The sequence below is a fragment of the Rousettus aegyptiacus genome, unplaced genomic scaffold, assembly GCF_014176215.1.
Source record: "Rousettus aegyptiacus isolate mRouAeg1 unplaced genomic scaffold, mRouAeg1.p scaffold_m13_p_13, whole genome shotgun sequence".
Taxonomy (NCBI): domain Eukaryota; kingdom Metazoa; phylum Chordata; class Mammalia; order Chiroptera; family Pteropodidae; genus Rousettus; species Rousettus aegyptiacus.
In genome coordinates, this window is record NW_023416288.1 from 56,503,876 (window position 1) to 56,528,203 (window position 24,328).

The 24,328-nt window shown below is 46.2% G+C and overlaps 1 protein-coding gene across 3 annotated transcripts in view; it reads left to right on the forward strand.

Annotated features, from left to right (window-relative positions):
- Positions 1-24,328, forward strand: part of CREB3L2 (cAMP responsive element binding protein 3 like 2) — a 187,887-nt gene that overhangs the window by 91,404 nt on the left and 72,155 nt on the right. Inside the window, exon 1 of one of the 3 annotated variants that reach the window (XM_036230850.1) lies at positions 8,915-15,009. The exons of the other annotated variants lie outside the window; for them this stretch is intronic. The gene's annotated coding sequence lies outside the window, so the exon portion shown is untranslated. Of the gene's footprint in view, positions 1-8,914; positions 15,010-24,328 lie in introns of those variants that run through there. 3 annotated transcript variants of the gene reach the window in all.

The window sequence follows — 24,328 nt, forward strand, 5'->3', positions numbered from 1 at the left end:
ATGATTTTCAGTTGTTTAATTCAAAATGATAATATCCAGAGGAAGAAGAGAAGTCGTGTCTTCCTTATGGTTCTTTTTAAAATGGAAGAAACTTTTCAGAAGCCCTCCAGCTAATTTCTCTTTGAGCTTTGTTGGCAAGTGTTGGAATACAGTACCGGTTCTAAACCAATGGCTGGAATGGGATTTGCATGATTGGCTTAGATTAGTCATATGGGGATGGAGGAAATAAATGTTGGAGGCTCAAATCAGTGTGACCATTTGTAATGACCAATTAATAAAATGGTCTGAATTGGGAGTCCTTTCCTTAACTAAACGATGTGTTCCTTTAACCAATGGCTGTTTTTCTTGTGAAGATGGGCTACCGAGTGGAGAATGTTTTAAAACCTGCAGTTAGCATTGGAAGCCAAAGGTTCAACCAAATGCTGTGCTAGTTGCAAAGCTCTAAGCACATAATTTAGCTGTGCTAATAGTGTCCGATGAAGGAAGCCTGTTGAGAGAGCAGTGGCCTCCGAAATGAAGCAGAGGTCGTCCTGGGGGGAGTACGCTACGTCTCAGCATAGAATTAACTATATTATCTGAACTCTCTGTATCGGGGTCAGATAATCAGGGCCGAAGGTAATAACTAGCTGAGCCTGTAATCACGCTCGCCACGCAAGGCAAGAATGACTGGTTTGGTTTGAGATCCACACAACCTCACATCAGCGGATGGGAAGCCGAATGTCAGTTTTCAAACAAGCTGTTTTTCCAGTCGCATATAGCTATTCAAATATTGATAAGGGTGTGCCTCTTTGCAGCTTGGACTGCCTGCCTCAGGTATGGTTCTGACCTGTTTGCTGACTTTCTTGGGAAGATGGCCTTAGGCCGTGGCTGGGCAGTAGGTAGGGCAGAAAGCCTATGGCTGCTGTGTGTCTGAGTGATCGTATGAGTGAGGGAGCAGTGTTCACATTCCTTGCTTGTGTCCAGTCAGGACTGAAAGGAAATGATGAGACCCATCATCTCTGTGTCAACCTTGCGCCTACTCCAACATCTCCCTGCTCACCGCATGCTCTCGGGCTCTTCCAGATGAAGTTCCAAGTGACCTCAAGCTTTCCTTGAATAGAATTGTCTAGGTTAGCCATGAGGCACATAGGAGGTGACAGCCCATTTTATCTATGCGGAATCGGAAGCCCAGATCACTAAAGAGATTGGCTGGCCTCCATGCCGTCCAAGGACAGGAGATATGACTTTGTTTTTTCTTTACTTCCCAGATGCTTAGCTAAGTCCGGGATGCTCAGAGATACGTGATAATTGCTTGATGCGCCAATTAAGTAGAGTGAGGAAGTCTCAGAATGGATAAGCTCAGCGGCCTTTTATTATTATAGTTTTTCAACTCTTCATTCTTGTAAATGCTTCTGCAAATCTGAAAATTTAGTATGACATCGATTCAGGTAATTCTGTGTCAGTATCTAATCTTGTTTCCTCGAGAGAACAAGATGCGGGGATGGTGGTGGGGATGCTCGTCTGAGAGCCTCAGCTTGCACCGCAGGAGACTTGAGGCAGCATTGTGGGAAGGGTGGGCTTTCGAGCCGGGTAGATCGGGTGTCTGGGGCCACCGGTTCTCCGGGCAGGTTATCTTACCGCTTTGGGTCTCAGTGTCTTCACGCAGCACTGCCTGGCCCATCACGGACACGCTTTTCTCCGCTCTCCCCTAGGTCAGACGTCCTGTCGCCGGGAGGAGGTGTCCTGACCTCAGGAGTCTGACGTCACGCGGGAAGCACGGGGGCCTGCACTTACCCTCTCCCGTGTATCCCCATTTCCTCTTCTCCCCAGCTTCCGCCTTCGGCAGCAAACACAGGTCTCTGCCGTGAGCACGTGCTCGCCAGATGCTGTTACCCCTTCTTGCTTATTTTTTTTCCTCTTGTTTACTGCCAGGTTTGCTGAAACAAGTGGTCAGTCGCTACAGCCTCCATTTCCTCACCTTCTACTTACTCCTGCATCCTGTATGTTCTGGCTCCCTCTGCTTTAGCTTCTCCCTAACCGCTCAATGTAGCCTTTTCTTCTGTCCTTGCCTGCGAGGCCTCCTGGAACTGTCTGCCGATGGTGACCACAAGGTCATCTGGTAACTCGCTTTGCTTTGGCTTCCGTGACACTCCGATGGGTTTAGTTTTTCCTCCTTCACAGGCTTCCTTCCCACCTGTTAAAATGTGAGCTCCTTTGGGCTCCTGTATCAGCTTCAGTCTAGCTGGTTCTTAGATCTTGTGTGTTATTCATTCATCTATTGACGAACAGCAAGAGACCTTGGAGTATGACCCAAGGTTCCGCTGGGCCCTCATTAGGTGACCCTTGAATCTTCATGATGCATTACTCTGACTAGGAAGAACTGGGGTACACTTTGATTCTCCTTATCACTGCTCCCCATTTATCTCAGGGAATGCTTTATGACTCAGCTCACGGGGGGGGGGGGCATTGCTGGGACACAGCTGTTTCTACAGTCAGTGGCACCGTCAGATGCAGGCTGTGTTTTGACTGGGCTTGTGCTATTTCTTCAGCTGGGGAAACTCTTTGTGCTTTTCCGTGGTGGTTCGTCTACTTTTCTCTAGGATTGTGACAGGTCAGTGCAAGAGTCAGACATAACTTCTTGGATCATGTACCATTACATTCCTTGGATGTGTACGGCTGCTGTCGAGTTCATTTATAGTCGCCTCATGTCGATTTGTCCACCTTCGAATTTCTCTGTTCTGGTGTAATGTATTTACCTAAACTTTACTGACATTACCGAAGATCTTTCCATTTAGCTTTTTTATTTTTTTATTTTTTAGAGTTTAGGTGGGTTACTCTGAGTAACCCAAATTTCTGTGCCCGCTTCTTGTTAGCCGTTTCAGTGGTGGCTCTTGGAAGAGTTTTTCTTTGGAGCATAAAGCGTTTTGATGTGTCAAGTTTTCGTAGTACAAGTCACTTCACATCCCAGGCCTCCGTGTCTCCATCTGTAAAATGCAATGTTTGTATCACACAGTTCCCAAGATTCCTTTTTATTCCAGTCTTGTGCCGAGTATTATTTCCTACTCTTGAAAGTCTCATCTTTAAAAAATGGGTGATGAAAACAACAGCAAGATTCAGCCGAGCGCCTGTCTCCTCGGGGCCGCTCAATTGGCAGATGTAGTTTTGCATTTTGTAGCCTGTTTTCTGACTTATAACCTTGCTTCAGTAAAAACCAGACAAAATAAAGAGTGGAAAAACAGAGGCACAGAGGTAGGAAACATTTTTTTTTTTTTTTTAATACCAGGAAATAAAAAAAAGCTCTCTTTAGACTTCTTGGCAAATAAGGGGAGTCTGGGTTAAAAAAAATCCGCAAACAGTTTCCTAGTTGTCTGAGTGGAAAATCCTGGTTTTTAACATTTCATATCTTGGAAATGTCTGAATAGTTTTTATTTAAAGGGAAATTCCTTTTGGCTGAGAAAGAACCTGCAGGATTCAAACTGATAGGGTGATGTTTTTAGAAAACTCAGAGGAAGTAAGGCTTTGTGATGAAAATGCTTCCCACCGGCCAATTGTTAAACAGAAATTTAAGCCCTTGGTAACTAATCTTAGCGTTTTAAAGATTCAACCCCTAACTCCTTTTTTTCTCCTCGCTTCCTGTCTGCAAGCTGGGGAAACATGCCCCACAGCTGCTCTGTGCTCCAACTTGAGAAACTAAATGAGCTGCTTTTCTAATTAAACCTGCGCATATTCCAGGCAAGAGGATGTACATTCTTGACCTCGCAGCTCTCCCTGCAGAGTGGGAAGGAAGATACGTAAACAAGTCGTTAAATTACATGTCATTAAATACCTGGTGTACATTATACGCTAGAGCCGTTTTCAAAGTATATCTGGAGTGCAGAGAAAGGAGTAACGATTCTGAAGGGGATGGAGAGTTTGGGAACTCTTCATGAAGCAGGTGATGTTTGCAGTGGGTCTCGAAGAATGTAAATGAGTTCTCCAGGCAGTGAGACCAGCAGATGGAGAGTAGGAATGTGTGAAACATCTTGGCTGATTCTGAAAATCTTAAGTTTTGCGTGGTTGGAGAGTAGGGTGCTCTGTGGGTAGTGCTGGAAGATAGGTCAAGATCAGTAAAGGTTTGCATGGCTTGTTAACCATTTGGACATTCTTTGGTGGGCAGTAGTGTGGAAGGCTTTTAACAAGAGAGAGGCAGGAGCAGGAATGTGTTTTGAAAGGAAAGCCTCGTGCTTCTGGAGGATGGATTGGAAGGCAGAATTAATAGTGGCAAGACAATCTGCTGGCTGGCCGGCCGTTTCGTCTGTGAAGTTAGAGCGAGGTACCGTGAAGGCCTGAACCAGACAGGGAGGAGCACATGGGTCCGAGAAGGGTTAGCAGCTAGATTGGGAGACTTGGTGACTTGGGGCTGAAAGAGGGATGTGCTGCCCTTGACCTCGAAGGGGAGTGGGGAGTATGTGGGGGTGTGAATTTGGTCCAGATGATAATGATGAGGTCGATTTTGGACCTGGTCCTTCTGATGTGTTCATGGAACATTCAGATACCTAAAAAGGCATTTGGAAACTTGGGTCTGCAGTTCTGGAGTTAGGTCTGGACTGGAGATGTAGATTTGGGTGTTAGTCTAGAGGAAAAGTGAAGCCAAGGCCCATATAAGATAGTCTGCGAAGTCACACTGGGAGTGAGGAGTGGGAGAGAAAGGCTGAGGATGGAGCCCTGGGGGAATCTACCGATGGAACTCAGAAAGATTCGGCAGGAAAATGTGGAGACAATCCAGGAAAAATCCCATCATGGGATCCAACAGAGGGGAGAGTTGCTATGGAGTGGTCAGTATAAATAAGGGCGGAGAGTGCTCTGCAGCTGACCGCTGAACGCTGCAGGGTCTGCGCGTGTGTTCGCTCAGGGCAGGTCCTGTGTCCGGGAGCCACAGAGGCCTCCCCGGGGTCTGTGCCCGCGGGCGTGCCACAGGGCATCGTGCCTGGGAGTGGAGGGCTCGTAGGGACTGCAGAAGGGCAGGAACTGAGAAATACACATGGCAGATGACAACACACGCAATGCTGCCTCTTTCTTTTAGTTTTCTTTTGTACAAGGTCAGAATCGGTCCTCAGAATCGCCCTTGCAAACCGTCGAGGGGCCTGCGCTGTTGACGAGGAACCTGTCTTCATTCTCTCCAGGCCGCCTTCCCCTCTCTCTGATGGGCTTCCGGTCAGCGAGGAGGAGTTCGTGCGTGTGTCCCTTCGTGCGTGTGTCTTTCATGGTTCTGAGGTTTTGGGTCACGCAAAAGGAGAGCCTCCAGACTCACACCTATGAAAGAGTGTTGGGATTTATCAAACAACTCTAAGGTTCGAGGCTTTTCCTTTTTTTGTTTCTTCTGACTCTTCCTGCTGGGAAAGTATCAGGTAGATGAACTGGTCACCAAAGATGAGTCTGATCGCAGAGACGTCAACAATATTTACTTAGTAGAAAAAAAAGAAAAAAACCAAACGAAAAACAAATCGTCCCTGCTTTTGTACATCATAATAGGGGCAGGTGAGGACCAATGGTTTTGTAAGAAGAATATGAGTCCAAAGGCTTCCAGCGGAAGGAACATTACAATGAATGCTATGGCTTCATAGAGAACAGGCAGCTATAAGCGAGAGTTCAGGACCTACAAAGGGGACTCTGTTGGGACACTGTGGCCCCTCCATGCCCCCTGCGTGCCTGGAGTGGCGTCCTCCTGTGCTCTCTGCTGCCTGCGTCCGTCCGTCCGTCCGGGATGAATCAGATTCTGCTTCTCAACTGCGGGGGGAGGAAGGGGCGCCACCCAGATGGGCATTTTGGGATCCACCCCACGGTGCAGCTTGAGTGTGGGTTACGTGAATCTCTTGGCTGACTGGGAAACAGACTCTTTTTTATCTCATTATTTCAATAGCAAAATGTCTTGTGTAGTTGAAGCTCCTATGTTACAATTAAAAAAGAAAATACTTAATTTTTTAGAACAGTTTTAGGTTCACAGCAAAATGCATCAGAGCATACAGAGTTCCCATACACCCCCTGCCCGCCCACTGCACACAACCTACCCCGCCATCGAACATGTTCTGTTAAAAACTTTTGGAATGTGGATTCATAAGCTGAGGTAACCTGGGGCAGCTTTGATATTAACTTTTTTTTGAAAAAAAAAAAATTAGTCACAGACAAGCTTCCTTTTGTAGTCCAACAAGAAACCATATTGGCTCATAAGAGCCTAAACTCGTGTGCTTGTTTGTGTGTGCAATGTTTTTGTTTTAATAAAAACTTACTTCGAACAATTTAGGAGCAGACCTATGGATTTCAGTAGAATACAATTAAAAAGTTAAAACGTGGTGTGTCCCTCAGGCCCTGCCTTCCATTTACAAGTGGTTTAGACTTGGGTCGGGTGCTTTGGAAATGAGGATGGGATAGAGTGGGCCAAATCCTGTATTTTTTTGTCACCAAGAACCTGAAGCCCATCTTCGCAGCTGTGACTTTTAACTTCCTACTCTGAGATGATATTCGTTTCTGAGGCACTGCCAGGAGCTGTTTTTCTGGTTCTGCTCCGGATTTGCAAGTTTTCTTCCCAGAGCTCTGTTGCAGCTCATGACCTACATTTGGGAGCAGCTGGAAGGCCCAGGGCTGCGGGCTGAGGAGGCCGTGGAGGCCACAACGAAACCCAGATGGTGACAAACCTGCCTGTCGTGTTCTAACTGAAGGTGCCCAGGGACCCGGACCATCTGAACAGAGGCATTTTCGTGTGCGATGAGAAGAGAGAGGCAGAAATGTAGCAGCGAGAAGACCATTTGGTTTTCCAGCTGTGTTTACTCATTGGAAACACGAGGTGGTCGAAACCCAGTGTTTCCTTTTGATTTAAATACAAACTCAGAGGAGGAAACTGCAGCGAAGCCCGGCTCTGCCGGAGTGGGGTGGCTGCGTGGACTGAGCATGATGCATTTTTAGCCTTTTTATTCCCGCTCTTCCTGTTCCTGTTGTGGGATTCTGAATGTCCTGTGGTCCGCTGATGGCTCACCCCCGGGGGTGGAGGGGTTGGTAGGAAAAGCGGGCATTTTGGAGTCAGTGCAAACTTCATAACTTTATGATCACTGACAGATTATTTATTCAGTGCTTTCCCAGTTCTGTCGACACGGTATTCTTAGAAATGGATGCTCTCTGCTCCATGCATTGAAGTAATGGCTGAAGCTGATCACAGCCCCAGGGGCTCTCTCTGCTCCAGCCTCCACTTCGGGTTCTCCATAGGCACATTTCTTGCGAAGCTACCAGAACAGGGCCAGGCACGTCATAGGGATCCAATCAAATGTTTGCTGAATGAGTGGCTAAATAAATGACTCTGGGCTTACGATACGTTTCTGGCACTCCCTACTCTGGGTACCTTTCTGAGACATTCACGGGGCCATGGGCAGAGGATGAGTGACATGATGTAAGCAAAGTGTTTCTCACTTTGCCTGGTCCATGGCCACTGCTTAGGAGATATTAAGTCCTGATCTTCCATTTTTCTACTCAAGTAATTTCGGGGGGGCGTTAGAAGAAAACCTTTGCTGAATTCTAAATGTCAGGGGAAAAAAACAGTGATAAAATAGCCTCTCTAATGTGACCTAATTGTTTTATTGATTGATTGATTGATTTTCTCCAGTTTCGAGATATAATTCATATGTAACATTTTATCTGTTTATGGTATACAACATAATGATTTGATATATGTCCGTCACCTCATATAGTTAGTGATTTTTCCTTATGATGGGAATTTTTTCCATCTACTCTCAGCAACTTTCAAATACCGCGGTATTGTTAACCACAGTCACCATGCTGTGCATTACCTCCCCAGGACTTACTCATCTTATAACTGGAAGTTTGTACCTTTTGACCACCTTTATCTTAATGTAGACTAATTGTGACTAGACATTTATGGTGGTGGGGGGGGGGACCCTAAAAGTTTCTTTAGTTCCTACCTGAGTCTTTTGAGACTCAAGGTCCAGTGTTGATTTGCATGACCAAATTTACACTTCGATTTTTCAGGCACCTGCTTCTGCAGAACTGAAATTCTTTGTCGGTTTTGAGGGGGTGGGTCGGTGACAGGTGTTAACATTCTTCAAGTAACAAGAGGAAAGGCAAGGAGGGGCCAGCCCATTCCTCATTCCCAGAAATAACCCTGTATAAATGGACGTTGAGATCAGTTACCTTTTTTTTCTGATGTAAATAGGGCTTCTGGGGCTGATTGTGATGTTTCAGAATCCATTAACGCTAGGAGGGTAGGGGGAAGGGGGAGGAGGGATTGTAAGCGTAGACTGGAGCGGAGGGCCCTGCCCATAGGGAGGAGTTTGAAGGGCTGTCTGCCTGCTGTGACCCTGTCTGTCACCTGGGCCTCCGGGCAGAGCAGCTTTGAGTGCCGCTGATAAGCTGCAGCAAAAGGCACTTAAGCCACACACTTTCCTGAACTGCATTCGGCCTTTAAAAAATTTTATTTTTAAATAAAGAAAAAATTTTAATTAAAATTTTAATTTTCTTTTTCAATTACAGTTGACCTTCAGTATTATTTTATATTAGTTTCGGGTGTGCAGCATATAGTGACATTTATATAATTTATGAAGTGATTCCTCGGATAAGTGCAACACCCATCCGCACCACACACAGTTATTACGCTATTACCGACTGTGGTCCCCGTGTCATACTTTACATCCCCGTGATGATTTTATAACTACAAATTGTACTTCTTACTTCCTTTGCCTTTCCACCTCCACCTCCCCCCCCACCCCGCCTCCCATCTGGCAGCCCTCAGTTTGTTCTCTGTTTCTATGAGTCAGTTTCTGTTTTGTTTGTTTGTATTGTTCTTTAGATTCCACATAGAAGTGAAGTCATACGGTATTTATCTTGCTCTCTCTCTGACTTATTTCACTTAGCATAATGCCCTCTAGGTCCACCTATGTTGTCACAAATGGTAAGATTTCATTCTTTTTCATGACTGAATAGTATTCCGTTGTATATATGTACCATATCTTCTTTATCCAATCATCTATTGATGGACGTAGGTATCTTTCATCTCATGGCTACTGCAAACATGCTGCAGTGAACATAGGGGTGCAGAAATCTTTTCAAATTAGTGTTTAGGATTTCTTCAGATAAATAACCAGAAGTGGGATTGCTGGGTCATAAGGTGCATTCTATTTTTAAATCCTCGAGGAACCATCATGCTGTTTTCCATCAGTACTCAGCCTTGACCTTCTAAAGTAGTTGATGTAACTAGAGCTCAGTGAGAGAACCTGCCCTGAGTCTGCTTTCTTGGGAAGCAGGGTTCTAAGATGGTCTTCTTTTAACTGGAGTAACTGGCCTTCTATCTACAGAAATCCTGACGTGTGACTGGACCCCCTTTCCATAATGCCTTGTTATTATTTTGGCAATTTCAATAGAGGATTGGGAAGGTGCTGTGAGAAACTTGTGCCCAAATGTCCATGCCTTCCAGAAGTTGTAAATTTTTATTTTAAACAACAACAGCAACAAAAAAATCATTACTGATAATGAATGGGGTTGAATGCCAAAGAGAGAAAATCCTTAGCTATAGAGGCCAACGAGATTGAATGTGCTACCTGGTGGTTCTTTACAGAGCTGCATTACTGTGAAACGGCTGGTGATTTGGGAGACTGGTTAGTCCTTCATTGGTTTTTCATGAAATGCAGATGACTTTTCATGGCCAAGTTTGTCCTTTGGCATTTGCCAACCAAAAGAAAAATATCCTGGTAGGTAGATTTTTTTTTTTTTTTCTCACTGCCCTTTTGAGAAACTATTCCCTGAGCCAAATTTGCTTTTAGGAAAAAAAAAAAAAAAAAAAAAAAAAGAAGTAAAACAAAACCAAGAACAGAAGTTTTAAGATTGCAAGAGTATACGCCACTTGGCTTCAAAATACAGTAGTGTAAACATGTAAGGACCTGCTATTTACCTTGTGAACCAAGAAGTCCTGAGCTAGGCCTTGAAGACTGGATCAGTGGTCAAACAGAGCCAGTGGGCAGTGGTCGAACACAGCCAGTGGGGCCCAGGACGGCCCCACCTTTTCATTCTGTAGCAGGAAGACCTCTGTCCTCATGGGCATTGACTCGTGACTGCAGAATAGCGGCTTCACCTCCAGCATAACATCAGCCTCCCCAGTGCAGAAAGTGGGAGAGCAAGGCAGAGGAGGGGGTTGGTACCCGTATCGGAAAAGCCAAGGCTTGCTCCCCGCAGAATTCGTCTTAGGTTACAGTGGCCAGCCCTCCCCACATGAGAGGCCAGGGAGCGGGGTGGCGTTCCAGCTGGATGCCTTGCTGCCCTGAACAAGACCGATATCCGATAGTGAGGAGGGCGGGCAGGATGGATGCTGAGTAGTGAGGCAGCCACGTCTGCCTCACTGAGTACGGCAGAACATTTCCTCAAACTTATAGGGTCGCAGGTTTGGAAGGGACCTTTGACGTGGCCCAGCACAGCCCTTTCACGTCACGGATAAGAGAACTCTATTTCCTTCTACTTCTGCTCAGTGCGCCAAAACCCCAATTGCACTTTTCGACACTCCTGGGCTGGGCTGCTCATCCCCTGATGTGCAGACTGCGCCTGGAATGTGAGTGAGCTTTGAAGAAGTCCCTTTCACCAGAGAGGAGAGTGGCAGGAACACAGGTGGTGTGTATATGGGAATCAAAAGGTCCAATTATGCTTAGGAAAAGCAGCTGGCCAACAATAATGACTGGGCCGCCTCTGAGCTCAGAGCCTGGAATCCGGACTCCTGGAATGATCACAAAAGCCATAGAAGACAGCCCTGCCCTCGAGTGAAGCCCAGCAGGGCTGCCGCCCGAACGATCGCGTGTGTGAGACGAAGCCGAGACGTGCGCTAACAGTGAAGGACGGCCGTGGCGGATCGAGCAGCCAGGCCCGGAGGAGCTGGCTGTGAGCAGGGTTTTGTAAAGATCTATTATTTGATGGAGCGCGATGTGCGTAAAAATACTGGTTGAGAGTAGGCAGCTTTGCCTGGTTGGAGCCATGGAACAGCTTGGGCCCGAAGCCTGCTGCGTTTTCTCTGGAAGAGCAGCCCCACGTCAACAGTGTTTGCGAATCCCCGCCGCGTGCCCAGGGCGTCGTGAGCGAGCCAGATTGATCAGAGCACGCCTGGAGGACCACCAGCTCTGTACCAGTTCTCGCTCTGAACTTCCCATTTCAGTCCTTTTTCCCTTCTCACATCTAGGACTGCATGGTCACCTCGACATGTCGTTTCTGTCCTTGCTTCTGGAGGTTGAGACCCCTCCATCGGGGGCCCAGCCAGCCTCCTCCGTGCTGGACCTACGTGCCCCATAGCGCCCCGGAGGGCATTCTCCAGCCTGGCCTAAGGGCCGTGTGGTAGAGGAGATGAAAACGACGGGACCAGTGTCTCAGAGGCTCTTATGCCCCGCAGCGGGCCAGGTGGAGGTGTTGGGCACTGAGAGTGTCTAGGTGTCGTCGTCCGCATAGGCTGCCGTCACGAAATACCATAGCCTGGCGGGCTTAAACTAAAGGCTTTCGTTCCTCAGAGTCTGGAGGCTGAGAAGTCCAAGATCAAGGTGCCAGCAAGTCCTGTTCCTGGAGAGAGCCCTCTTCCAGACTTTCTCCTCGCCTGTCCTCACACGGTGGAGGGAGAGAGCTGAGCTCCGGTCCCTCTTCCTCTCCTGTCGAGGGCACCGATCCCATCATGGGGGCCCCACTCTCACGACCTCACCTAAACCTCATTACTTCCTAAGAGTCCCATCTTCAGATACCGTTGCATATTGTTAACACACGAATTTTGAGGTAACACGATTCAGTTCATAACACTAGGTGTTCATGAAGCTCTCGAGGGACAAGTGCTGGTGTGTCCAGGGCAGTTCGCATTCTGCTGGAAGAAGCCCCTGAGACTTGAAACCCCGTAGCATGGTGGTTTTTAAGCTGGGTCCATGGACTCATGGGTCCGGAAGCTGCCCGAGACTCCCTCCAGGGTGTCGAGGTGCGGTGTATATGTGTGCATTTTCCTTCTCGGTTCTCAGAAGATATTCATTGCCCCCAAAATGTTAAGAGCTAGTGTCCTGGAGATTGCGCGTCTAAAGTGGAGGCTGGAGGGATCAGGTCTGGGCGCAGTGGCGTGCCCCCAGCATCCCGTGGGCACAGATGAGGATCCCTGCTGCGCTGCTCGCTGTCTGTACCCCGCAGTATTCCAGAGACACCCCGCTTGCTCCTGCCACCGTGCACTAATTAGACCCTGACCACCGATAGGTAAGGTGTAGCACCCCAAAACTAAAGGGAGCACTTCGCCTGGATGCCACACTGTCTGTCCCCTAAACCTTACCCTTTGTCTTCATTTTTGGGGGAACAACCCCCTTTGTTTGGAAAATCGCATTAAAAATAAGTGGCTTACATCATTAAAAAAAATCTTGCTTTTTAAAGACATTTTATAGTATTTTCCAAATAACCGATTCAAAGTAGACAAATTTGAGGCCGTCTTTTCTGACCGTAAATGGAAGACTCTGCCTCCCACATTCACTTATGACACCCAAGGCTGAAGCATAACTCGCCCTGAGTTTTCCTCCTTTCTACTTTCTGGTCTTCCCATGCCAAGAATGCTTCTCTACATCCATTTTGAATTTCATTTGACCTTATATGTTTCCTTATGTCCTTTAAATCGTTTTTGAAACACAGTAAACATAAATTTAAAAAACACAGACCCTCCTAGGATCTGGCCTTAGCCTAGGGGCTGGGCCTCTCCTGCCCTGGGCACAGTCCCTGAAGGACGCCAAGTCATGTGCCTGGTCCCGTCTTCCCTTTCCCCACTGGGCTTCCTTCTCGTCTCCTTCCTGTCCCCTTTTTCTTTTCTTGAGTCCTTTGCTCTCCTCCTTTCTTCTCCTCACCTAGACCTTTCCCTTCCTCTCTGACTGCGCTCCTGCTCTGCACCTGTTTCTAGAGCTTTCTTCATCTCTGAAGGCAAGAGGACCCGAACTCGGGGTTTCGAATCTGTTCTTAGATTGTCCTGTCTCATTGTAAGGACTTGTGTTCCCTGGGCAATGAGGGCATCCTGGAGGTTGTCGCGTTAGTGGCGTGCATCAGTAAAGGGATTGGAAACTGCAGAAGTTGCTTTCCACATGCAGGGAGTAGCTGGGGACTGAGGCGTTTTCCCATCGGGCCAATGTGAAGTACTGAGGACGCCAGCCTGTCGCTTGGCCAGCATTGGAGCCCTACCTGAGCCAACCCAGTCATGCGTTTTAGGAGCTGGTCCACTGAGTGGGGAAATTTGGATCTAGGTTTGCTGCTTTACAGCTGTCTGTAATGCTTCGGGGTACGCTCTGGGCACCGGCAATCCGCCCTGCCCTCCCCCTCCCCTCCCCGCCCACCTTCTCTGTTGTTGTGTTTGTCCTGGCCTAGGAGTGTGGCGCACCAGTCTGGGACCTTCTCAGCTGGGCCTCTGGTCACGTCCTTGGCTGACTCCATCCCTCCGCTGTCAGGCCAGATGAACCCCCTGCAACTATGAGGCTCCTGCTGTGATTATACGTACTTCCTAGAGCAATGGTTCTTGATCTTAACTGCACGTTATAATCACCTAGAAGCTTAAAACGTTTTGCTGCCTGGATCCCGGCCCAAGAGATTCTGATCTACCTGGTTCTGGGACGAGGCCTGGGCAGCAGACATGTTTCAAAGCTTCCCTAGTCATTCCGGAATGAAACCGAGGTTGAAACTGCTGGCTCTGAGCTTTGCTACTTAAAGTGCGGGCCATGGACCAGCAGTTTCAACATCACCTTGGAGTTTGTCACTGATGCAGAATTTCAGGCCCCACCCCGGGCTTTCTCAGTGATAATCTGAGGATCAGCAGCTCCCGTGCCGATTCCCATGGATGTTAAAAAGTTTGAGAAGCGCTGGCCAGGTGTCCTGCTCTGCCCCTCTTCTGAGGCCGATTGGACCCCAGCCATGTCACACTTCACCAAGTGTGATGCCAGGTCGAGCCAGATGGAGCCCAAGAAACTGACTTGGCTCATGAACCTTTCTTGGGGGTCAGTTCTAGCTCTGATTAGGCTCCTTGCCCCCTCCCATTCCTGACTAATCCCTCTTATACCCGTCCACTCGGAAGTCCCACTGTGTTTCAGTGCTAGGGATACACGGATCCGGGTAGCAGCCCTGTTCTGAGATTAGAGTCCAGTGGGAATAACTTGGCCTGATGGCCTGACCTCGTGGCGCTTTGCCCAGTCAGGCTGGCTGAGTTTGCCTTTTGCTGACCCTGGGGGGTGGAAGAAGGAAAACCATACGAAAAACAAAAGTTGCATGAAAGGTACGGAGTAAAGCATGCTAGCGCCGAGATGGTTAGACCAGGGGTGACAGGCGCACAGCGCTGGTGGCGGTCTCTCCTCGCGCCTGCCGCGGGCGCCTCTTTCAAGCCCAGCTCTCTTACCTTCTGATCTGAGCTCACACTGGACCCTGCTTTCTTGCCCAGTAAGGCACTCCAGGCAGACATTGCCAATTCCTCAGATTTTGCATTTAAAATTAAACTATTAAAAAAATTTTTTTTTTCCAGAGTAGCATCAGTTACTACTCATATTATGGTGCTTGAGTTTTGTCTCAGAAATTCTGAGTTGTCTAATAGCCTCTGAGATGCCATCGGCGACTTTCACCTCATTTTGCCACTCTCGTGTCTTTAGGCCCTCACGGGCAACTGGTGCAGTGAGTGCAGATGTCTCTGAGATGGCCATGAGTGTGGCCCTTCACAAATAGTCCTTGAGCAGCACTGGGCCAGGACTCGAGTCACAGACAGCGCGGACCCAGCTCCCTGCCTCTGCTGCCCTAACTTGAACAGGCCTCTTTTCCTTTTATTCCTCATCATGTGGTGGAAAATACACTGGACTGGGTCATTTGGCTTCCTGTTCCCCAGAGTCACAGCTTGGCCAGTGTCCTGCGTTCTCTTCCTATTCTCCATTATTTCAAAACAGTGCGACCCGATGTGCTAATCTTCATGTACCGTCATGGCTGACGTTACCGCCTTCCTGGACCATTCGCCTTCACGTTGATTGGAGCTCCGGAGTCAGGCAGGTGAGCGAGTGAGGCTTATCAGGAGATCGTTGGGTGCCCGAGGGACTGGAGAACCTGGGAGCTTAGGGCCTGTCTGGAGGAAGCAGCAGCTACTCAGCTCCAACACACTGCTGTCAGACAGGAATCCGGACCCAGTGTTGCCAGATGATCTAGCTTTAAAAGAAGCTGGGAAAGCAGATTTTTGTGTTAATCTCTTGCTTTTTAAAGTTGCCCCGGCCCCATGCCCTGCCAATAAAATTAAAGAAAAAAAAAAAGGCTTAAAGTAGATATCTTCACAGGCCATTCAAGGATAAGTTGTGGACTCTCCCAGAATTCACAAAAATCTGACAAATGTTCTAGCCAGTGTAAACTGCGCCAAGATTGTCCAGGCTGAGGCATGGCTTCCTTGGGTTGTTGTTTATCTCTGTTTTGTAAAAAGTGCTGTTTCTCCACCCATCTGAAATGCTTCTGGAATTAGAACTACAAATACCGTCAGGATACTTTTTTTTGCTTTGTCCTCACTGCTTTTCAAGCTCATCTTTTCCTTCGTAAAGTCTGTTTTAAGAGAGACTATTCTCTCTGACCTTGATTTCAATTTTTCTGTAAAGTGCTTTCAGATCACAAAAAATGTGGCCAGAAGTCAGGTCATTTACATTTTGGGTTCAGTAAGTCTCTGATTTAATTTTATTTACCTTGGTCTTATTCGCTTCATTTGTAAAGTGGAATGATAATGCTCATTGATTTCACAGAGTCGATGTAAGGATTAAATGAAACTATTTATGTGGAATCACTTTAGAAAAAGTTAAGGGTGCTCTGTGATGTTAAAGTGTTAAATTAAATTTAGAAGGTACTTCTCGATACTGTTTCTACATTTGTTCAACAAAAATAGGTTTAGTGGTATTGTTACATATATGTGATCTACCGATCGATCGATCTATCTGGATAGATACTAGGCCTGCGATTTACTGTGTAACATCTCTCTCTCTGTCTTCGACTTGAAATTATTATCCAGGCTTTTCTGATACTGCTACTAATTGTTCAAATCGAATAATGCCCAATGGATTACACCAAGATTCTTCCCATAGTCACTGTTTGTCATTCCTTTTCATGAACTCTCGCAGGTGTCGTCCGACCCCAGAGTTTTAGTTTGACATTGTCACATTGCTGCGTAACCATTTCGCGTGCGTGCCCTGGGTCCCTGTGCCAGCAGCTGCTGATGCGGGCGCGTTCTGCTTCCGGGTCGTCTGCACTGAAAAACCTAGGCAGGGTTCATTGCTAACCCTTCTTTTGCTAGATTTCGAGAAGACCTGCAAGTTCATGTCCATGCCGCCTTCCGCCGTGGTTGGAGGCAGTGCCGTGGTTGGGGACAAACAAGGATGGGGAGAGGCAGCTGGGCAGGGGCGATGGACCAGTGTGTGAGCCTGGGGAGTGGCCTGTCTTCAGAGCTGAGTTTCCTTTGCGGTAGTCTCAGTGCTAAAGGAGCGGAGGCAAGTCTTCCCAACCGGCCGCATCCTTGGCCCTCTGTGTCTGTGGGTGCTGGGTTGTGCGTGTTGGTGCATGCCCCCTCCCTCTGGCCTCCCCCACCCCATTCGTCAGAGCTCATGGGGAACAGATGCATGCGCACCTGCCCCTTTGCCCACGCGTTTGAATTACCTGGGGAGATTATTTTCACTCAAGACTAAATCACAATTTCTGGAGAGGTGGCATAAGAATTGTTTAAACAGTCTCCAGATCAAATTTGTATGTATGCTAGGACTGCGATTTACCGTGTAACAGCACATAAAATAATAACACGGAATGATGGACGAATAGATTAGTGGCTAGATTTGTGATAAGATGAGAACAATAAAATTAATGGTAGAAGCTAGGCGCTTGGCACACGGTATTCATTATAAGATTCTGTCATCTTTCCTGTGATTTACATTTTTAAATTAGAATGTTCGGTGGGGGTGGGGAACAAACAAACCCTTCCACATTACTCCAGATGATTGATTTGGGGCTGATGCCATCCAGGGCTTGATGGTAGGTAGAGATGAGATGGCTTCTGCTCTGTGGGAAAGAGTGTTGGGTCAGTAGGTCCCAGCACATGCCTGGTGGCTTGGTGGCCATTGTATATTTAGGAAAGGGACTCCGAGAAGGCCCCAGCCAGAGAAGAAAGTAGGCGAAAGCAAACTCCTGGCGGATAAAATGTCTACATCGAACCCCGAACTCGATTAACTGGAATTCTGAGTGTCATCGATTCATAGATTAGCATAGAGAGAAAAGAGATGGTTTTGGAAGATGCTGATTCTTTTATAGGAACATCCAGTTTTTTTACACATGAGAGATGAATCTTGGAGCTGGAGAAACCGTTGAGGGTCATTTAGTCCAGCCTCCCACCCATTGTCTTTCCCAGCGGTCTGGGCTGAATGGCATCGGATTCGTGCAGCTAGACAGGATGGTTCTAAGGCCGCTGTTTTGAGGAGGAAATCGCTTTTAATTCCAGCTGTGAGTATAGCTTCAAACAGTTTTTCTAAGGGAAAAAGAAAAGCCGTTTTGTGTAAGGCTCGATGGACGTTGAGACAGTGCTCAGGCCTCAGGAAGGAGTGGGCCGTGTGGTGCTTGCGTTTTACTCGTTACCAAGTCACGGCCAGGTCCTCCCTGAAACGTGCGGGACGAAGTCTCTAACTTCCCTGCTTCTTAAACTTCATCTGCTTGTAAGGAGTACAGAAGCAAAGGCCCTTCTGTCCTGCCTGTGGGGCTGGGGAACAAATGACAAAGGCCCTTTAAGGGGGAGACGAGGGGCAGGAGTCCTGCAGATGTGAGGTTGCAGTGTGTCAGCCAGACTCCTGGGAGCTGCAGAAACACCCCGATTATGAGTCATTCTAAGCCCCCTTCCCAGAGCCTCTTGAGTTCACAGAAAACTCTGTCTGTTCTCCTGGACTTTTTGGAGCTTTGATATGGATTAAACTCCTGCCCAGTCCTGTCTATATAACTAGTGGCTTGTTGAGCTTGATCTGTAACTTTTCTTTCAGTTTCTACGCCTATAAAGTACGGAGATATATGTCTCCGAGCCCTTTCAACTTTTATAGTAACTAATTTTAATACTGCTTTACGGTTTATAAAATTCATTCTTACACATTATCTCCTTTGAGTCATAAGTTCTTCTGAAAGGGTTTGGGTATCTTAGGGCTCGATGCCAAAAATGTCATCTCTTCTCACTTTGTAACCTTTCCTTGGGCAACTTCTATCACTCCAATTACCATCTGTATTATGATAGGCCTGTAATTTATCTCTTTAACCGGGCTCTGTCTCCAAGACCCGATTATCCAGTTGCCAGCTTGCCTCTCCGCTGGGCTGTCAAAGGTTTCGCAACGAAGTATGTCAAAGACTGAACTTACCACGCTCCTCCACCCAGGCTCCACCCCAGACCTGTTCTCTGTCTCAGCGAATGGTGTAGTAGTCCATCCACTCAGGCAGGCCAGCCACCTGGGGGCCATCCTTGACCTTTTCCTCTCCCTAAGTCCTCATAGCCAATCTGTCATTCAGTCCTAGGTACCTTTCTGCCTAAATATTTTTACTCCACCCACTTTCTGTCTTCTTGCTGCCTCATTGGGACGAAGCTGCCCCCATCTTTTACCATGACTGTGGCAGTAATATTAGGACAACTCTCCTCCATCTCTTTTGTTCTCTCTCTCCTTCCCCTCATACTCCAAACTTTAGGGGAAATGTTTTCAAAATGCAAACCTGCTTAGGTTACTGTCGTTCCTTAATTATCTCAAGGGCTTTGTATTGCCGTTAGTAGAAAAACACAATTCCTAACAAGGCCTGCCAACCCCCTTTCCCCTCTTTTAAGTTGTTTAAATATGTTCCTTCTTCCCACAGGGCCTTTGCACATGCCGTTCCCTCTGTCCGGAACTCTTTCCCCATCTCCCCTTTGCCCAATTAACTGCTGCTCATCCCTTAGGGCGACTAAAGCCTTAAGGGATAAAGCCTTAAGAGCTCCCGACTCTTGGAGATCTGGGTGCTTTCATTTTCGAAAGGTTACAACATTTTATATTTTATGTTCGTTATTTTGCTCAGTAAGCATTTTATTTCCCATTCGTGTAGGTTCTAACAGAGCAAGGACTGTTTGCTTTTCACCACCATTGTACCGTATGACCCAGTGCTCAGAAATATTTGTTTCATGAATAAACCCAATGGGGTTGGTAGGACGAGTCTTTTTATTCAGTTTTTTTTTTTTTTTTTTTTTTTTAACACAAGGAGATTGATTTTTTTTTAAAGGCAAGTGCTTGGCATGATTTCTATATAATTTTATAGTACAGGTATTTCTGCCTCTAATTAGTTCTTCCTTCCATCATTTCTCATTCCCAGCTGATTCTGGCTTTGCTCTGGCCGTCAGTGATGAGCACTCATTGGCTTGGAAATGCTCCTCAGAATATGCAATGCCAGCTCATAAAACGTTTTTAGATTGCTAGGAATCTTGTGAAGACTCGCATAATTGACTCCTGGAAAGGTAACGGTGAATATGAATGGGAGAGTCATTAATTAGAAGTTCTGTATGAACAGTTGCTAAAGTTGTGAGGATTTTTAAGAGGACGGTTTTGAGACTGAATCATAAAATTCCGGCTGACTGAGACCCCTCTTGCCATTCGCACTCTGTGTCTGAGTGACGTTAGGAAAAGTCACCTGTCCCTTCTAGCGTCTCAATATCATTCGGAGGCCCTGGACATAGATCGGAACATATCTGGTGCCGGGTGGGCCCTGTGCTACTCTGTCCTTGACTACAGGGCACCTCTTAATGCCTTTTGCTGCTCGCTCCGTCTGCGGAAGACGGCCAGTTAACTTACTCGAGCTGTGCTTTTTCCTAGCTCCCAAGGGCCATGTGGATCTCAGAGCATAGGCATTCGTAGGTCACGACAGGGAAACTGCTGTGTGTTCCTTGCTGGAGTACTAACCTACCTAGTAAAAGCTCATCAGCTGTGAGCACACACCCACGGCCCAGTGGCCAGGGTCTCTACCCCCTAGAGCTCAAGTCTTCTATACATGCCAAACAGATAGAGATATGGATCTCTAGGCTAAGTCTGCCTTTAGCTGAGGGATTTCAAACCATCTTAGTCTTTCATACTTGCTCGGATTGCATCAGTTTTCTGGTGGCGGTGGTGGCGGAGGTGGTGGCGGCGGTGGCGTGCGCGTCTGTGTTTTTTTCTCACATGTAAATACTTTTTGCAGAGGCCCTGAAGCCTCTCCCCTTGTGTTGGCATTTGGGGTCATTCCCCAAGTCAAACGAGAGGACTCTTTGCCAGGGCGCCCAGAGGGGAACTTGCTGGGGTGAAAATACCGTCCGCGCTGGTTGATCCACAGTGTATTTATTGATGACTGTAATGGATTCCTGGTGTTTAATTCCCTTAGGCGACTATGGAATTCAAAAATAAGGAATCTGCCCTTGTTCTAGAGTCATTGTTTTGTCTTTCTTATCAAGAAAAACTCTTTGCAGTATTATTCATTGCCAAAAGATTATTCCATTACAGAAACTGAAAAATAAATAAAAGAGACATCTCTCAAAAACTCATTACCCCTGAACTGCTATTAATTTCTGTGGTATTAGCATACATATCTATGAACATTTCTTTTATATAGCCATAATTCATATTTTTCATATAACTTTCATGTTATCCTCTCATATTCAGTGATAGATATTTTCTTATTATCTCTCTATTACTTTTTAATGCCTACGTATTACTCATTTGTGTGTGTTTTATATTTCTTAACTAATATATCCAAGTGTCAGAACTTCCAGTTATATTTCTTGTTTTTCTCTTTTAAATTGGTTGGCTTAATTTTTAATTAATAATTTTAGAAAGACGAAAAAGAGCCAGAATGTGCATTATAAACACTCCGTGGCTTTTCGTGACTATCCAGAGAAGTCCATGATCAACGGCAGAAGAAGACGTGACGAGAAGGTTTGCGATGGGAGCGAGCTCTGACAGGGTGTCCTGATGACACAGACCAGGTTCTGTCCCTGCACGGCCACAGAGGGACCGACTTCTGCGGGGTCTGCAGCTCGCCTCGGTGTCCTGTGTGTGGCCACTAATGTGTCTTCCTTTAAACTTTTAAAAAAAATATGTAACTCAAATTCTGGGAATAAGTGGGCAACTTCAGGCTCTCTGTAGACTTGATTATTTTCTTTCTTTCTTTTTTTTTCTGTTTTTTTGAAGAACCGTCTTCTTTATTTTGAGTTTTAGTACTTGGTTTACATAGCAACTATCCAAAACAAAATTGAAGCCAATTCACAGTTGTAAAAGAATGCATAATGTAAGGAATCAGCTCCCTAAAAACATACAGACCTGATTATTTTCTTCTAAATGTGTGTGTGTTGCAGTATTCCTGCAGACTTAGGGACTACGATCGTACTGGTATTATAGAAGCAGGCCATACTAGAGACTTTTTAAAAAAATATGAATGTTTTCCATATTCCGAAGCCTTTTGCACCGAGACACCGGGTTATGAAGGAAGGCCAGTCAGGATAGGTGGATGTGCCCTGCATAACAGTTCTTCTGTAAGCTGGAGAAATAGCCAGAGGAGAAATCTGTTCTTAGAACAAGGCACATGCTGTTGGCTTCCAGACATTCTTTCTTGCTGGAGGATACAAAAGTGGTGTTTAACGGCTGCTGGCCCCACGCCTACTCTCCGGCCCCGTGGAATGTGCCCTGTCTGGGCCACAGTCCCAGCCATCAAGGCAGTGACTGTGGGGAGGGGAAAAGCCAGCTCTCCCGTCCTTGGCCTGAGCTTTCCCTGAAAAAAGAAGGAATCTGTTTTAACTTGGGGCTTCCCACCCAGAGCCCTACCCCTCTCCCCGAACCCTCCTGCTTACAGAAGAAGGCTCATTGTTCTTCCTTACAGTTGCTTCTTCTTTGGGAGTACTCCACCCCGAACGTGGAGATAAGAGACAGAGTTTACAAGAAACTTTAGTAGAGGCGTCTTATCCTGTTAAAGACGGGATGTATGGATGGATTCCAATTTCTGAGGTTTTTGGCACATCCCAGCGTTCCAAGATTGCTTCTCTGTGTTTTGCATAAGAGGAAGAGAGAAAACCGTTCTAAAACAAAATAGTTTATCCTTTGGGATTCTATTTGGGCAATGTAAGTGAGGATGGTGTTATTCTGTTCTCTCATATCAATAATAATAATAATAATAATAACTTGTGAATTATTTAATTTTCTCATATTAATCATCATCATCATCAACAACTATAATAATAACATTTGTGAATTAATTTATTTAATTCTCATAATCAACGCCTCGAGTTAGGAACTATTATCCTCCCCATTGTTCAGGTGAGGAACCGGGCTTGAAGGTGTTAAGTACCTTGTCTGATCATCAGTGATGGATGGTATCCTGAGCTCAGGCAGACTGAATCCAGCCTCTGAGAGCCTTTGATTCCCACATAATGGTGCCTTCAGGTCAACAGGAGGAGCTTATTGGCTAAATAGAAATGTCCTGAGGCTTATGGAAGTTAGGTTCAGGCTAGTTTATCTTTTTTTTTTTTTTCTTCATTGAACTTTTTATTCTGAAACATTTCACGCCTGAGAAAAGTTGTAAAACTAATACAATGAAGACATATGTCCTTCAGTTAAATTTACCAGTCGTTAATATTTGACCATATTAGTTTATCTCTCTGTGTGTGTGTGTGTGTGTGTGCGCGCGCGCGCGTGTGTGTGGTTTGTTTTACAGGCCCTCTGAAAGTTAGTTGAGACGTTACGACGTTTCACCTCAAAATACTTTAGCAAGTATCTATGAAGAACAAAGACATACTCCTAAACAACCTCGATAAAAGTCCCATTGCTCAAAAAAATCGAACATTGACGCACTACTCTTTTCTAACACACCCCAGTTCCAGTTGCCACGCTTACTCCCAAAATGCATTTTGTAGCTGGATTTTTAGAAAGCCAGTATCCAGTGAAAGACCAGACGTCGTGTTTATGATGTGTAATCTTGATACCTTGTACGTTCTTGTCTCAGACTAAGAACAGTTTGCTTTGGCTCGACTAGGGAGACCAGGGTCTCGTGCAGTTCCAGATTTTCTTCTCCTCCCAACTGAGCATCCCCACAGACGTCCTTATTCATGACACATGTTTCACTGGGCACTGCATCTTCTTCCTTCTCTTCTGCGCTACGTTTTTATTGACTCTTCTTATTTTCTCTGTTTTCCTTCCTCGTTTTCTTTTTTCCTCTTCCTCTCCTTTCTCCCTACTTTTCCCCAACCCCCTATAAATATACACTAGACATGTTCTCATGCACTGTAATTACTTTGTGCTTCAACTTGGAAGCTGATGTGCGTGGCAGGTGGGAGCTGCCAAACTGGATTCATTTATGAGTTGGTATGTGAGACCAAGTGAGGGGGTCGAGTGGGGTGTACTGGGAGCTGACCTGACGTAGACCTTATTGAAGGAGTCTCAGAGAAGTCAGTAAATTTTTGTCACTTACAAAAGTAAGTGACTATGGCATTTTGTAATAGCTGCCCAAGCAGACTAAGATGATGCTAAATTTAACAATTCCCACCCTAGGCTAAGATGCTAGATTCAGTGGATTTATCTCCCAAATGCTGATTTTGGCATAAATTACAACATTTTCTTTTGCTCCTCCTCAGATGTAGAAGCGGGAAATTTTCCATGGATGGGACTTTAGAGGTCACCTTGGTCAGTTCACTTGACTGTAGAAGAGAGCGGACGTGGGCCAGGCTTTGCAGGTGAGCTGCCCTGGCCTTCTGTTCCGGCTTCTCGCTCCTGACGTGGGCGCCATGTTCTTCCTCTAAGACGGTTTAACCAATACTTTGTGAGGCCAGGGTTCTTTGTTAGGTGACCTAAGGAAATAGTCCAGAAGAGCCACTGACATTGTCTTAATCACCTGTGGGTTCTCTCAACATGTTACCTTTAATAGTCTAATATTTCAGAGTTAGATTCCAAAGCCGCAAAATGAAGTGGTTTTAGTCACCGAGTCCATTGAATTATTCTAGAGGAAAAAAAATCAAATTGGCAGAATTCCACATTTTTTCTGTTTTTTTTTTTTTTTGGCTCCTGTATTGGGTATAAACGTGTTTGTGTGCTTGTTTGTGTATGATGTGTATTTGAGAGAGAAAAAGGGAGGAGAATGAAATTTCTATTTATGGGAAAATTGTTAGTTGTCTGAAGGAGGGGTGATTAATGCAGTTGGCAACAGCCTGAACAGTCGTGGGCACCGCCTACCACGGTGTCCCTTGGTCTAACTCTGGCTTCGGAGACTGCTGCATTTCAAGTGAATTCATATAGGCACTTTTCTTCATCTATCTTGTTTCTCCTTTTGGTAAATCTCTGTAGCAGAA